This window comes from Bos javanicus, chromosome 22, assembly GCF_032452875.1.
Source record: "Bos javanicus breed banteng chromosome 22, ARS-OSU_banteng_1.0, whole genome shotgun sequence".
Taxonomy (NCBI): domain Eukaryota; kingdom Metazoa; phylum Chordata; class Mammalia; order Artiodactyla; family Bovidae; genus Bos; species Bos javanicus.
In genome coordinates, this window is record NC_083889.1 from 46911275 (window position 1) to 46927095 (window position 15821).

Consider the following 15821-nt stretch of genomic DNA (forward strand, 5'->3'; position numbering starts at 1 on the left):
CTGTCCATGGGACTTCCCAGGCAAGAATACCAGAATGGGTTGCCATTTCCCAAGGGATCCGAACCCACATCTCCTGCATTGGCAGGCGGTTTCTTTACCACTGCACCACCAGGGAAGCCCAATTGCCTTATAGAATTCCCCAAAATCTAACAAATCAGCTCTGACAAGACAATATGAGCCAGCCCAGCACCCCACTAACAGGTCAGGGAAAGCAATTGTATTTGAGCTGCAGCGATTTCAGAGAAGAGTAGACATGAATTATCCTAGAGATGGGGGTTTAGCATAAAGAAGTCCTCAATGGGGACTTCCCTTGCTGTCCAGTAGTTAAGACTCCACGTTTCCAGTACAGGGGCCATGGGTTCAATCCCTGGTGGGGGAACTTAGATCCAGCATAGCATGACCAAAAAAAAAAAAAAAAAAGTTCTTAACAAATGGTTTTTGGAACAGCAATGGATCAATGCAGAGCCTGAGACAAAGACTACTTCAACTTGCAAAGACCAGCAGAGTTAGTTCTGACTTTCCAGGAGTCTCTCTGCCAGAGTAGAAATGATATGATCATGTCAAAGACAGATCTCATTCATTTGAACATTTTCTCACGTGCCACCATTTCAGAAATGGAAACAGTGATGCCCAGTGGATCTAGAGATTTCCCCACAAATCACATAGTAAATGTAGAGCCAAGTAGGAGTCCAGATTCTTTAAGCTTACTATTTTCTATCTCACCAGTTGTACGGTCAGCCATCCAAGGTGGGTATTCTCTTACTTACTGTACATCCCCTGCCTGCTTCACCTACACCCTCCTCACCTGATTGACCTTGCTACATACTCGCCCTGCCCCCCACTAACAGGTGGGCTGGTGATTGGTTTTTTTTTTAATTTTTAAATTTTTATTTATTTATTTTTGGCTGCACTGGGTTGTTTTTATTGCTGTACACCGGCTTTCTCTAGTTGCCTGAGCAGGGCTACTCTTCGTTGCAGTGTGTGGGCTTCTCATTGAGGTGGTTTCTCTTGTTGGAGCGCACAGGCTCTACAGTGTGGAGTTCAGTAGTTGCGGTTCGCCAGCTTGGTTGCCCTTCAGCATGTGGGACCTTCTTAGACCAGGGATCAAACCCATGTCCCCTGCATAGGCAGGGGGATTCTTTACCACTGGACCACCAGGAAAGTCCTGGTGATTGCTCTAACCTTTAAATCAAAACACCAGCACCAGGATAGCTTATCACAGGGGCCCTTGCGGGGCGTGTTTCCCTACTGGTTTCCTAGCAACCAATGAACCAATCAGACATCAGGTCACTTCTGCCTATAACCAGTAACCTTGGCTTGCAGGGTGTGAAGATGGCCGCCGTGTCCATGCTGCAGTGTCCAGAGGCCACCGTTCACTGCACACAGTGGGTTGTCACTCCAGGACCTTGCTTCACATAAGTAAGCTCCCTCTATCCATGAAACCTTTGATGTCTCTGTCACCGACACCGGGCTGTTTCTTCGGTCTGCAAGCTGACAACTACAGGGCTTGTCGGCCTGCAAGGTGAGCCAAACGATTGGTGAAGCTGCTGGGAGACTGAGGAGACTCCCGAGAGTGCCGAGACGTTGGGAAGAAGCTTTGGGGGCCTGAAAGTTAGGGATGTAATCCTGAGGTGGCTGTCGGTTAGCATTTGGGGCACAGAAGTTGTGGGGGGTGATCCTGCGGTGGTTGTTCACTAGTGTGTGAGACTCTGTTGGCTGTCCTTGGTGAATGGCAGCCGCCACAAGAGTACAGGGAACTAAGGCTTTTGTGGTGCTGTTGGCCACAATTACAGTGAGGAAAAAAAGTTAACAGTAAGGCAGCAGCCACGTCTGTGGACTGGCCACTGCTTTTTGTTTGTTTTCTTTTAAAAGTAAAAAATAAAAATGTAATATAATTTTATTAATTATGTTATATTAACATATTTATTAATCTTGTCTTTTTCCCTTTTTCTTAAATTTGAGAGTATTTTCAGAATTTCGCTGTTTTTTTAAATTATTATATAATTGATTTGTAAATGTTTTCAGGTATATAGCAGTAATTCAGTTATAAATATATATACATATGTGTATATGAAATGTATTTTTTAATATTCTTTTCCATTAGGTTATTATAAGATATTGAATATAGTTCTCTGTGTTATACATAGTAGAACCTTTTTGTTTGTTTATTTTATATATAGTAGTTTGTGTTTCTAATCCCATGACCCAGATAATCATGATGGTGTGATCACTTACCTAGAGCCAGACATCATGGAATGTGAAGTCAAATGGGCCTTAGGAAGCATCACTACAAACAAAGCTAGTGGAGGTGATGGGATTCCAGTTCAGCTATTTCAAATCCTAAAAGATGATGTTGTGAAAGTGCTGCACTCAATATGCCAGCAAATTTGGAAAACTCAGCAGTGGCCACAGGACTGGAAAAGGTCAGTTTTCATTCCAATCTCAAAGAAAGGCATGCCAAAGAATGTTCAGGCTACCACACAATTACTCTCATCTCACACACTAGCAAAGTAATGCTCAAAATTCTCCAAGCCAGGCTTCACCATGATTCATGAAGTACATGAATCATGAGCTTCCAGATGTTCAAGCTGGATTTATAAAAGGCAGGGGAACCAGAGATCAAATTGCCAACATCCATTGGATCATCGAAAAACCCAGAGACTTTCAGAAAAATATCTACCTCTGCTTTATTGACTATGCCAAAGCCTTTGACTGTGTGGATCACCACAAACTGTGAAAAATTCTTCAAGAGATGGGGATAGAAGACCACCTAACCTGCCTCCTGAGAAATCTGTAACCAGGTCAAGAAACAACAGTTAGAACTGGACATGGAACAACAGACTGGTTCCAAATCTGGAAAGAAGAACATCAAGGCTGTGTATTGTCACCCTGCTTATTAAATTTATATGCAGAGTACATCATGAGAAGTGTTGAACTGGATGAAGCACAAGCTGGAATCAAGACTGTCGGAAGAAATATCAATAACCTCAGATATGCAGATGACACCACCCTTATGGCAGAAAGTGAAGAAGATCTAAAGAGCCTCTTGATGAAAGTGAAAGAGGAGAGTGAAAAAGTTGGCTTAAAATTTAACAGTCAGAAAACTAAGATCATGGCATCCGGTCCCATCACTTCATGGCAAATAGGTGGGGAAACAGTGGAAACAGTTACAGACTTTATCTTTTTGGGGCTTCAAAATCACTGCAGATGGTGACTATGCCATGAAATTAAAAGACACTTGCTCTTTGAAAGAAAAGCTATGACCGACCTAGACAGCTTATTAAAAAGCAGAGACATTACTTTTCAGACAAAGGTCTGTCTAGTCAAAGTAGTGGTTTTTCCAGTAGTCATGTATGGATGTGAGAGTTGGACTATAAAGAAAGCTGAGCGCTGAAGAATTGATGCTTTTGAACTGTGGTGTTGGAGAAGACTCTTGAGAGTCCCTTGGACAGCAAAGAGATCCAACCAGTCCATCCTAAAGGAGATCAATCCTGGGTGTTCTTTGAAAGGACTGATGTTGAAGCTGAAACTCCAATAATTTGGCTATCTGATGCGAAGAACTGACTCATTTGACAAGACCCTGATGCTGGGAAAGATTGAAGGCAGGAGGATAAGGAGACGACAGAGGATGAGATGGTTGATGGTATCATTGACTCAATGAACATGAGTTTGAGTAAACTCCAGGATTTGGTGATGGACACGGAGGCCTGGAGTGCTGCAGTCCTTGAGGTTGCAAAGAGTCGGACAAGACTGAGCAACTGAACTGAACTGAATGTATTTCTTATAAAAATGAAGTGTCTCAGCCTCCAAATGGTATTGCCAAGATCGCTTTGTGGATAAGCTCTGCTTAACTAGTATAAAATAAATTATGTGCTTAGGTGAATTCTCAGAAATATGAAAAACTGGCCAGAATGAATTTCAGGTTCACATGATCAGGAAAATATTCAGTATTGAGTCTACATCTGGTATTGAAGCTAGCTTAAGCTTGCTGGTTTGATTAATGTAGACATGTTTTTAGAGTTATCAGGATTAAGTATAATATTGCTGTTGTACGTTGGTTTACTAGAGATCAAATAAGACCTCATTATATCTGCTGCAAATTTGTCAGCAAGGAAAATAACTTGACAGGATGGAACTTTAAGCAAATGTTAAATGAGATTAGAGCTCTTAAATAAGCTCTACTGCAGCCATGAAATTAAAAGATGCTTACTCCTTGGAAGAAAAGTCATGACCAAACTAGACAGCATATCAAAAAGCAGAGACATTACTTTGCCAACAAAGGTCCGTCCAGTCAACGCTATGGTTTTTCTAGTAGTCATGTATGGATGTGAGAGTTGGACTATACAGAAAGCAAAGCTGAGCACCAAAGAATTGATGCTTTTGAACTGTGGTGTTGGAGAAGACTCTTGAAAGTCCCTGGGACTGCAAGGAGATCTAACCAGTCCATCCTAAAGGAAATCAGTCCTGAATATTCATTGGAAGGACTGATGCTAAAGCTGAAACTCCAATACTTGGGCCACCTGATGCGAAGAACTGACTCATTTGAAAAGACCTTGGTGCTGGGAAAGATTGAAGGCAGGAGGAGAAGGGGAACGACAGAGGATGAGATGGGTGGATGGCATCACCGACTCAGTGGACATGAATTTGAGTAAATTGCAGGAGTTGGTGATGGACAGGGAGGCCTGGCGTGCTGCAGTCCATGGGGTCACAAAGAGTCGGACATGACTGAGTGACTGAACTGAACTGAACTGATAGGAATTATTATATTTTGAGAATGTCTATCTAAAAAAATTAGTCTCTCCAGATTTGGTAACTTGAAACTAAACTGTATTAAATGAGAATTCGTTGACTATTTGGGTCATTTCAAATAGGATAATATTGAAACATTAATTTCTGAGCACATGTAAGTTTACTTACCTTTGCCTTCTTAGGAGAGGAAGACTAAAACATAAGTTTTCCAGTTGAAAATGCTGGTATGACAAGCAGTGCACAATTACTTGCTTCTTGGTTTTTGCCAGAGGTTAAAGTTTTTAAGGATTAAGATTATAATCAGTCATAATTCTAGTTATTATTACCAAGTTTCTTTATTGGTTACATTGTAATAAGATGTTTAACCAGTTTAAGTCTTTTTGTCATTTATGACAGTTATGTTTGTATTCTGATGCTCTTGCAAAAGTTCTTCATCTTCAAGAAGATTCATAGGAAGGACTTTTGACAAGTACAGGTCTCTGATAAATTTCAGATCATACTGCTGAACTGAGTAAGAAATTAAAGAATCCTAATGGAAAACCTTAATGACTTCTAAAAAATTAACACAAGGATTGGTTGCTGAGTGAACTGGTGAATATGATAATACTTTTTATGGATTTCATCTGGAATATTACTGGGTTTGATCTGTTTCCAGATATAGGGAAGCCCTTCCCCTCAAATTAGTTATAACTTACAATTTGGTAAGCTTGACCTGTGGGTAGAATTGAAACATTTTTCTTTTCTCTCTGCCTGATCCCTCCAGAAATTGGAGACTCTTGGGTTCTGAGCATCCTTGTCAGGTGAATGGGAAAAAAAAAAATGGCCTATGCTGGAATCTCCATATTTGGGGGACCTCTGGAAGAGGGAAATTCATTGAGGCAGAGCCTGATGGCAAACTTTTGGCATGGTTTTCCTGGCCCTGAGATGCTTTTGGGGAGTTCAGTCTGAGATTCCTTCTGAGGAGTTCTACCACAGCCAGTTTGGAGAAGCCTTATGTGGCCAACTGACCAGGTTTATTTTGCAAACAAATTAGTCTTGCTTTGACTGTGTTTGGTGGAAATGAGGGTACTTTTAGAGAGATAAAGATTATGGTTCAATAGATATTAAATTCTAGTCCTGTTAATTGAGATCTAGATTTTTGAAAGTTGTGTAAGCCACACTTTTGCCCTGATGTTCTGAAGGAAAAGCAAATTCTCCAGTGAAGTTGTCACAGAGTATAACTACTTGTGATATATGACACTACTTGCTTTAAGTCTATTGCTAAAAGCACAGGTATAATGTTTTTATAAAAGTTTGATATAATTGATCAACTGTATAGCTGCTAAAATGTTTCCCCATTAATGTAATTCTGAGTTTATCTGATCAGTTGTCCCCCAAAGTGACAAATATAAATGCATATATAGGCAAATATAAAGTAGGCCCAGGGCAGGACCCTGACCTTAAGGGACAAATATTTTGGTCCATTGAAAGATTTTCAATCCAAAGGGTAAGTCTTGGAAAAATCTTCACATTCTGAGGTATGGGGAAGTCATTCTGGTTTGTACATGGTTTAATGTAAGCCATGTGACAGAGTGGCCTGTGTTGTGGCCTACTGAACATGCATTGTACATCAGCTTTGGCCATTGAGGAGGAGAATGCATTGGAAAAATCAAAATGGAGTAGCTGTGGTTCAGACATCCAACATAAAACTAGGTGGCAGTTATAGACATGATTTTAGATACATTCCTATATTACAGCAAATTTGAGTTAATCAAACTGTGTTGCAGACGGAACACAAACTTCAGGCAGAAGTGGCGTTATCTCAGAATGCAGGCCATGCTTGTGTTTGCTGAATGGTCATGGTCTCCCTGTGTCATGCCTATCCAGTGTCTTACATTTCACCTGTAGCCTGAACAAAGGATATCTATTTGAGGAGTGGGAAGCAAGTGACCTCACTGTGAAATGAGTCTAACTGCTGCATCTCCAGTGAGGTGCTGTTTGTCATCCTCCTCTAGGCTTGCATGAAAAATAGACCCAACTGATGCAACCATGAGGGATGACTGACAATGGAGGAGTGGCACTCAGCATAACATGGGGTGGCAGACCTGTACCGTGACTGCTGATTCCTGCTAGGCCCCCAGAATGTTTGTTTTAGAGTTGGGGCCTCCCTTGTCCACATGGGGTGGCTCTGGGTTTGTGAAAACCAAGGGTGGCCTTACCTTCCTTGTAACCGGACGGGACACGGCCGCCATTGACTCCCTCTCCATTGGTCTGTTAAGTGCTTGGCTCCAAAATTTGCTGACATACTGGCAAGTGAGTGTTCTTAGCACATTAGGTGTCTTACTCCTGATACTCTTTAGCTGCTGGTGTCTTTATTACATTTGTGGTATCTGGTTGCAGTGCCCCTCTACTGACCAGACCGCAGGGACATAGCAGAAGAGGGGTGAACAAAGATTGTAAGGGTCATGCAGGGTATGTAGGGGTTGGGGTGCATGGTCAGGCCACCCAGGATGGCTGCTCTCTTGCTCTCTGTATATCGTTGGCTCCACCAGAGCCTTCTTCACCTACCCTCTACTCACATGACTGACCTTCCAACATACTTGACCCTGTTCCAGCTCATTATTGTTCTAGCTTAATATCAGAACATCTTCACTGAGATAGCTTATCTCCTGGTTTCCCTGGTAACTGATGAGCCAACCTGACATCAATTCCCACTGTAACTGTAAACCTCCTCCTCTCTGCAGAAGCGAAGACTGCCACCATGCCCTGCCGAACATCTGCCGCAGCGGTTGGGGGTTGCTCCAGGACCTTGCTTCAGACATGTAAGATCTCCCTATCCATTAAACCATTGACGTCTCTGTCACTGACTCTGGGCTCTTTATTTGGTCTTAAAGCTGGGCAAGTAGTACAGGGCTTGCAGGCTTGCAGGGTACAGCCCAATACCTGCAACGAGTACAGAGAGAAAGGACAGGATGCTAGATAAAGAGAACAAAAGTTTCCATTAGTTCCAAGTTCCAAGAGAACTTGCCGAATGCCAAGCCCTTGGTTGGGCCTTTTGCATGTATTATCTCATTTAAGCTGTATCACAAGCATGATTATCATTTTCATTGTACTGGTGAGAACTTTGAGGTTCAGAGAGACTGGGTAACTCACCCAAGGTTGCATGGCTGGTCTAGCCTCACCTAGCCTGGGTCCAAGCCTTTGTGCTGTTAACAGCTTGAGAAATGGAAAAGCAAGAGCTGAATGATGTGGAAGTGCCACCTTCAAGGAGGGCACAGGGCCTTGGAGGTGGTGTTCAGATTAGGTTAACAACAGTCGGATCCAAGGATGGCTGGAGAGCAGTAGCTGTGCTGCCAAACCAGATGGGTCAGAATCACGTTGCGCACTCTCTCTCTCTCTCTCTCTCTCTCACACACACACACACACACACAAAACTGAGAGGAGCCAATCAAACTTGACCACATGCATGTTTTTCTTCTTGATTTTTTTCTTTTCCTACCTTTTTTCCCCCATTGGCTTCTCTCCTGCCCTTTCCCCAATACTGATGGATTCTCATTTCTGAGCTAGGATGGTGGCCTCGGAGGATGGCTCTTTCCTTCTTCCATCTCTCACTTCTTTTTTCAGCCTGTGACTCCTTTGTTTTTCTGGTTGAAACTTAAATCCTGACTTGAGCATCCATTACATTGCCCCTCTGTATAGCCAGGCTCAGCACCTTTCATGGAAGCTCCCAGAACCTTCTTCCCTTTGCTACAGTGACCCTCCTTTTTCACCCCTATCATTGGGAGCACGGGATTTCAACAACCCTTCTCGTCTCATCGTCAAATCCTTACTATTTAGGAATCTTGGTGTGTTAGTGCTGATATGATGGTCAAAACAGAAGCTTGTCTAGCCTTGCGTAAAATAAAGTTACTCCAACTTTACTAAAGTGTTTAAGAGGGAAAATGTCCCCAGAGATATTTCTTAGCACAAAAATCACTTTTCTGTATTTAAGAACTTTGCCAGGTCCTTGTGTCTGAAATAGAGCCGTCCCTACCCAACGAGGCCGTGTGGTAGGCTGACCCCTTCCAGGATCACATGTTGTTTTGGTGAAGAGGCTTTCATAACTCAATGAATTTATGAGCCATGTCATGCAGGGCCATCGAAGAGGGACGGAGCATAGTGAAGAGTTTTGACAAAACATGGTCCCCTGGAGGAGGAAATACTCCAGTATTCTTGCCTGGAGAACCCGGTGGTAGGCTGCCAGTTTAACCTGGTTCTGCCACCTCCCACCTCCCAGCAGTGTGACCATAGGGAAGAAGCAGTTTCTCTGTGCTGTAATTCTCTCATTGGCACAATGGGGTGATCACGTCTGCTCTCCAGGACTTTATGAGGACGGAGGTGACGGCCAGCACAGAATGGGTTCTTAAGATCTGCCCTGGGGACATCCATGGAGCTCCCGTGGTTAAGACTTTGCCTCCAATGTGGCGGGCGCAGGGTCAATCCCTGCTGGGGGCGTAAGAGTCCCACATGCCTCAGGGCCAAGAAGCCAAAACAGAAAACAAAAGCAGTATTGTAATTAATTCAATACACACACACACACACACACACACACACACACGCGTTGCTCAGTTGTGTCCGACTCTTTGCGACCCCATGGATTGTAGCCCACCAGGCTCCTCGGTCCATGGGATTTTCCAGGCATGAATACTGGAGTGGGTTGCCGTTTCCTTCTCCAAACGAATTCAATAAAAGACCTTAAAAATATTATCCACATTAGAAAAATCTTAAAAAAAAGAGTTGCTCTGGGTACATTCTTAATCCCTAGTGACCCAGTGGTTGTTATTGAGGGCACTATGCACTTTATGTTTTTAGGGCAACTTTACTTCTACTATGTAACTTGGGCCCATAAACCCATCAGGGTCTGCTTATAGAGCATGAAATACATTCTAGCAACTATAGGCAGAAGGCATTTAGTTCAAAGTATTATGTGTCCTACAGAATCATTAGAGATGTGAAGAAAATGACTCTAGCTTAAGTTTTCTAAACTGGCAGAATTGGACCTTCCAAAAGTCTCCTGCCTTTTCTATGACAAGAAAGCACTGACTGATCCAGAAACTTCAGGTGCCAAATCTGAAAATTAGAAAAAGAATATGCATACCCGTACGCACACAATTACTACCATGGTCAGAGAGGCACCTAAGTCAGGAAGTCTCTGTTGGTGCCTCCAACTCCACACCCTCACTGCCTGCTACAATCTGCAGCACCAAAAATGGGTGCCTGTCCACTATTTACCACCCCCCAGCTCTCCACCCCCCACAGCCCATCACTGTCAGTGTCCGCAAAAGCTGTAGAAACGGCCTCTGCCTCATTTTCTATCTTCTGATTCCCGCCTGAACATTTATGCTTAGCTGAAGTTGGAGCACATCTGGAAATCTAGGTGCAAAGGAGTCTGGGAAATTCCATCTTCCCCTTTTCAGCCTTTTCAGAACAGGAAGCACTTACAAAGGAGGCCAGAATTGATGCGAAGCACTTGCCTTCCATTTTTCACAAGAGCCTGACAAATGATTTCCTGGTAGAAGTCCTGTGGTATGACTCCCTGGTCACTTTCTCCTTCCCTGGCGACTGCACTGCCTGGTCTGGTATCTTAAGGAATCTCTGAGCACCACTTGCTTCTGAAAGCTGGCTGTTCCTGGGAGCACAGATTTCCTATGGGTCTCTTGGGTGAAAATTGATTTATGTTCCAAAGGTGAGGTTGGTGTCCTTTTTGCTTCTTCTTGCCTCATCCAGACCACTTCTTTCTCAAAAATCCCAACTTGCCTCCCTGGGGGATGCTGCCCTTTTTGCCAACCTCAGGAGTACTATTTCCTCCCAGAGACATTCCAGGTTTAACTGGATCCTCAGGGTCACCCACAGAAGTACCCAGTGGGCTCCAGTCTCTTCCGGAGTTCTCTGTGGTAAAGATGGAGACGGCAGGGGAAAAATGTTCACAGTCTCTGGGAGCCTTCCTATTCAGTGCAAGCTGCCAAACCAACGTCCCTCTTTGGGCACAGCCATAAAGCTATCTACAAACAAATGGATTTTTAGAAAGTGGAAATGTCAGTGGCTCAGGACTAGAAGAGGCTCTGGGGACCATCCAGTCTATTCTTCTCTTCTTTCAGAGAAGGGACATGAGGCCCCGAGAGGTAAGGGACTTACCCAAGGTCATACAGACAAGGTAATACTGCTTCCACGGCAAGGATGCCTTCAGCAAGTCAGCAGACTTACCAGGGGCCCACTTTGTATAGTGACTGTCTTTGGTCAGGCTTCGGAGAAGCAGAGCCTAAGAAGGGATTTGTATAAAACACATTTATTTAAAAGAGTGATCTGAACATGCATGGGGAGGAAGAAAGGAAGTAGGATAGGGAAGGAGCAGACGTTTTAAACAAGACTGTAGTTTCCGGTGACATCTAACGGTAGCTTGATCCTGCGGAGAGATCTAGACCACACACTGCATTACGGAACTTGAACCACCGTAAGACAAGGGTGTTGTTCTTTTATATTTCTGCACCAGCTAGTTTATTAATTATGGGCTCATCCAGTGTGGGGGCCATTATTCTCTGGTACTTCCAGGCAAATCGGCCTGGTCTCTGAAGAGCAGTGTTCCCAGATAGGCATCAGGAGTGAACTGTTAACAAAAGCACCTCCAGCAGTTGGGTGGGTGGGTGCACCGAATGGTGAAAAGGGCCACGGGAAATCTAGGTGGGGCACCAAGGTGGCTGCTACTGTCCTTCAGACAAAATTCTCTGGATCCCAGCATAACAACTGGGATTCAGTGGCTGCTGTGTGATCTCAAACAAGTCGCTAAACCTCTCTGAGCTTCAGGTGCCAAATCTGAAAATTAGAAAAAGAATCTTTCCTCTTAGGGTTGTTTTGAGCATTCAAAGAGCTCATGCATGTTCCAAAGTACTTAGTCCAGTGACTGCATTTAGTATTATTGTAATTATCAGTCCTTTTTATTAATTAACAGCAATATAATTATATTAAATATATAATAATTAGAGTAACATAATTATTGTAAGCAATTACAATGATGGTAAAAATTGACAATTCAAACAGCAGAGCTGTATGAGGTCACCGTCTACCACTTACCATCCAGGGGACATGGGAATGCATTGTCCACATCTCAACAACAAAATCAGGATCATCCAAGGAGTGGTATTATTTTTATCCACAGTATGAATGTAAATGTGTGCTTTTGGTGCTCCCATCTCACCACTGAGATAATTAACCAGAAGCAATTACAGTGCACTTGGCAAATTGCAGCTTTGCCCTCTTTGCAAGGGACATGTTTTATTTATACTTCCTCCCTTGTGGCTTGCTGATTGATCACATTCCAAGTCCAGTATTTAAAGGTGAGGTGCTGACACGGACTTCACCTGAGTTCCCTCAAGGTTCCCACACACCGGGCCCAGGCAGGAAATGTCCTTGTGTCTTGTTGGATGCAGCCATCTCTCCGACAATCAGCACATCTGGGCAGATCCCAGTGCCCCCACCCCAGGGACAGTTGCTGAGTCCTCCTTTATTGAATGTCAAAAAAGTGAATCAGTGCAACACCCTGAGCTAGACACCTCATCTCCCCAGCTTAGTCTTCTCCAATTTCAAACCACGATGAGCCAACTCACTTTTAGAACATTGAACTCATGGAAGCCTTTCAAAGCTGGACGTGGAAAGTGGAGATCCCACTAATGCTATTTCTGATAATCAGTCTGGAGGACAAAATCTGGCATGTGGATTTATGCTGAGATGGTCACCTGAGCTCTACTTATAAAGCAAGAGGGGGAGGGGATGAAATGTCTTAATCTAAGGTTAGAAATGGCATTTTCAGACATGAGAGAGTAGGCAGACACTAAGACAGTGTAAACAAAGATTGTTTAAAATACATGGGAAAAATATTAACCAAATGGTTTTTCTGTACAAAGTGGATTTCTTCTATATATTACCTCCATGACCATTTGTGTTAGTGTTTTTATTGATGTTTGATATTAATTCTCTGAAACCTAGTGAGTTACTAGCATTATAGTAAATAATATTCTTCATGTATATTAAACATTTGAAAAAACTCTTTAATTTTTTAACACCTATATTTTTTCATTAGATGAAACAGAAAAATACTGTCCACAGGAAACTACGTATCATGACTGTATTATTTCTCATCATAATTTATATCCATGGTCATCTCTTTCCTCATGGAAAAAGGAGATCCCTCAGGTGACATTCGGAGAAGGCAATGGCACCCCACTCCGGTACTCTTGCCTGGAAAATCCCATAGACGGAGGAGCCTGGTGGGCTGCAGTCCATGAGGGCGCTAAGAGTCGGACATGACTGAGCGACTTCACTTTCACTTTTCACTTTCATGCATTGGAGAAGGAAATGGCAACCCACTCCAGTGTTCTTGCCTGGAGAATCCCAGGGAGGGGGGAGCCTGGTGGGCTGCCGTCTATGGGGTCGCACAGAGTCGGACACGACAAGCGACTTAGCAGTATCAGCAGCAGCAGGTGAAATTAACCAAGGGAAAAGGAGATATGCAACGAACTTTCCTCCTAAACAAACCCATGAGATCTGCCACAATAATGTGGGACATTTTCATTTAACCAGTGGTATTGCCAGCAGTTGGTACCTCCTCTCCAGGCCCTGGCCTCCACATTCTAAACACCTCCTATAGGTGTCAACTATAAAGTACCATCTCTATTACTCTATAAGAAAATACTTAAAACAGAGATGAATAAGCACTGACTCTATGTTTTGAACATTAAATTTCATCTTGATATATAGGCATCTAATCTCTAAAATTAGCTTCAGTTGCTCAGTTTTTATTTATAAATTATTTATTGAGCACTTCACACATTTCAGACTCTGTGTTAGGCCCAAGAAATGGTGAGTTAATCTCTGCCCTGAAGGAGCAGAGATTAGTGAGAAAATTAGTAATTTTCTTACTAGAGTTAGTGAGAAATTAGTGATTTCTTTCTAGAGTTAGTGAGAAAAAAAAATACTAGCCAAGAAAGGGGAAAAAGACACTATTCACTAAAGGCTAAACACCAAGAAGTGCTAGCAAGAAGAATAAAGGGTTTGACCTAGTCAGGGTGAGTGCTGAGAGGATGCAAGAAGGATGAGTAGGAGTTAGCTAAGAAAAAAAGAGGAGAGAAGAGCAGCCCAGGAATAGGAAATAGCATGTGCAAAGGCCCTGAGGTAGAGAATATAACCACCTCGTTTGAAACTGCAATCAAGAAAGAGGTGGGAGAACATGGTGGACAGTAAGACTAGAATATGACTAGGACAGCAGACATTGTAAGGGGCTTTTTTTTTTTTTTTTTTTTTTGGCAGTTCCAGGTCTTAGTTATGGCCTATGGGAAAATCTAGCTCCCTGACCAGCAATCAAACCCAGGTCCCCAGGATTGGGAGCATGGACTCTTAACCACTGGACTACCAGGCTTTATCCACCATTTTGCTGGATAATGTCAGATGCCTATCCAGCATCTATCCACCCCCCTTTCCCAGTAGAATTTAAATTTCTTTAGGTATTCTGCCTTCTCCATATTAGCTTAAATGATTAGCACTTTGACCTTTAAGAATGGGTTCCAGGAGAAGGCAATGGCACCCCACTCCAGCACTCTTGCCTGGAAAATCCCATGGATGGAGGAGCCTGGTAGGCTGCAGTCCATGGGGTCGCTAAGAGTCGGACACGACTTAACGACTTCACTTTCACTTTTCACTTTCACGCATTGGAGAAGGAAATGGCAGCCCACTCCAGTGTTCTTGCCTGGAGAATCCCAGGGACAGGGGAGCCTGGTGGGCTGCCGTCTATTGGGTCGCACAGAGTCAGACACGACTGAAGCGACTTAGCAGCAAGAATGGGTTCCAGGAGATCTAAGTCAATCCTTCCCAATCCTAGGTTTAATCCCTGCAAGAGACAACTGCTAATCGTGCCAGGTAATGTACACTGGACCAACTGGACTCTGAAATGATGAGAGAGGTTTAATTCCATGACAGGGAAGAGGCCTTTTACTCTCCCACTAGGAATAAAGCAGAAAGCCTGTTGACCTATTGCTGTTGTCACTTCAGTTCAGTTCAGTCGCTCAGTCATGTCTGACTCTTTGCGACCCCATGAACCGCAGCACGCCAGGCCTCCCTGTCCATCACCAACTCCTGGAGTCCACCCAAACCCATGTCCATTGAGTTGGTGATGCCATCCAGCCATCTCATCCTCTGTCGTTCCCTTCTCCTCCTGCCCTCAATCTTTCCCAGCATCAGGGTCTTTTCAAATGAGTCAACTCTTCGCATGAGGTGGCCAAAGTATTGGAGTTTCAGCTTCAGCATCAGTCCTTCCAATGAACACCCAGGACTGATCTCCTTTAGGATGGACTGGTTGGATCTCCTTGCAGTCCAAGGAACTCTCAAGAGTCTTCTCTAGCACCACAGTACAAAGGCATCAATTGTTCAGTGCTTAGCTGTCTTCATAGTCCAACTCTCACATCCATACATGAACACTGTAAGAACCATAGCCTTGACTAGATGGACCTTTTGTTGGCAAAGTAATGTCTCTGCTTTTGAATATGCTGTCTAGGTTGGTCATAACTTTCCTTCCAAGGAGTAAGCGTCTTTTAATTTCATGGCTGCAGTCACCATCTGCAGTGATTTTGGAGCCCAGAAAAATAAAGTCAGCCACTGTTTCCACTGTTTCCCCACCTATTTGCCATGAAGTGATGGGACCGGATGCCATGATCTTAGTTTTCTGAATGTTGAGCTTTAAGCCAACTTTTTCACTCTCCTCTTTCACTTTCATCAAGAGGCTCTTTAGATCTTCTTCACTTTCTGCCATAAGGGTGCTGTCATCCGCATATCTGCATATTTAAACTTTGATAATTGTGTTTAACTGCTGTTGTCAACCATGGGATAAAGCCAGGTGGGTGGATAGTGAAGAGGAGAGATGGGAAGAACCTTGGTCCTCGGCTATATTGTTGTATCACTAAACCAAGCAAGCCTGAAGCCCAAATTGCCTCTAGACTTCTTACAATGCAGGATAACAAAGATTCTTTTTGTACAAGCCAATCTGAGCCAGGTTTTTAACACTTGCTCCC

The 15821-nt window shown here is 43.4% G+C and overlaps 1 long non-coding RNA gene across 1 annotated transcript in view; it reads left to right on the forward strand.

Moving 5' to 3' along the window:
- The first annotated feature begins 1296 nt into the window (after window positions 1-1296).
- Window positions 1297-15821, forward strand: part of LOC133234946 (uncharacterized) — a 61871-nt gene continuing 47346 nt past the window's right edge. The window contains exons 1-2 of the long non-coding RNA XR_009732376.1: window positions 1297-1522; window positions 7473-7550. This is a non-coding gene — a long non-coding RNA (uncharacterized LOC133234946). The remainder of the gene's footprint in view (window positions 1523-7472; window positions 7551-15821) is intronic.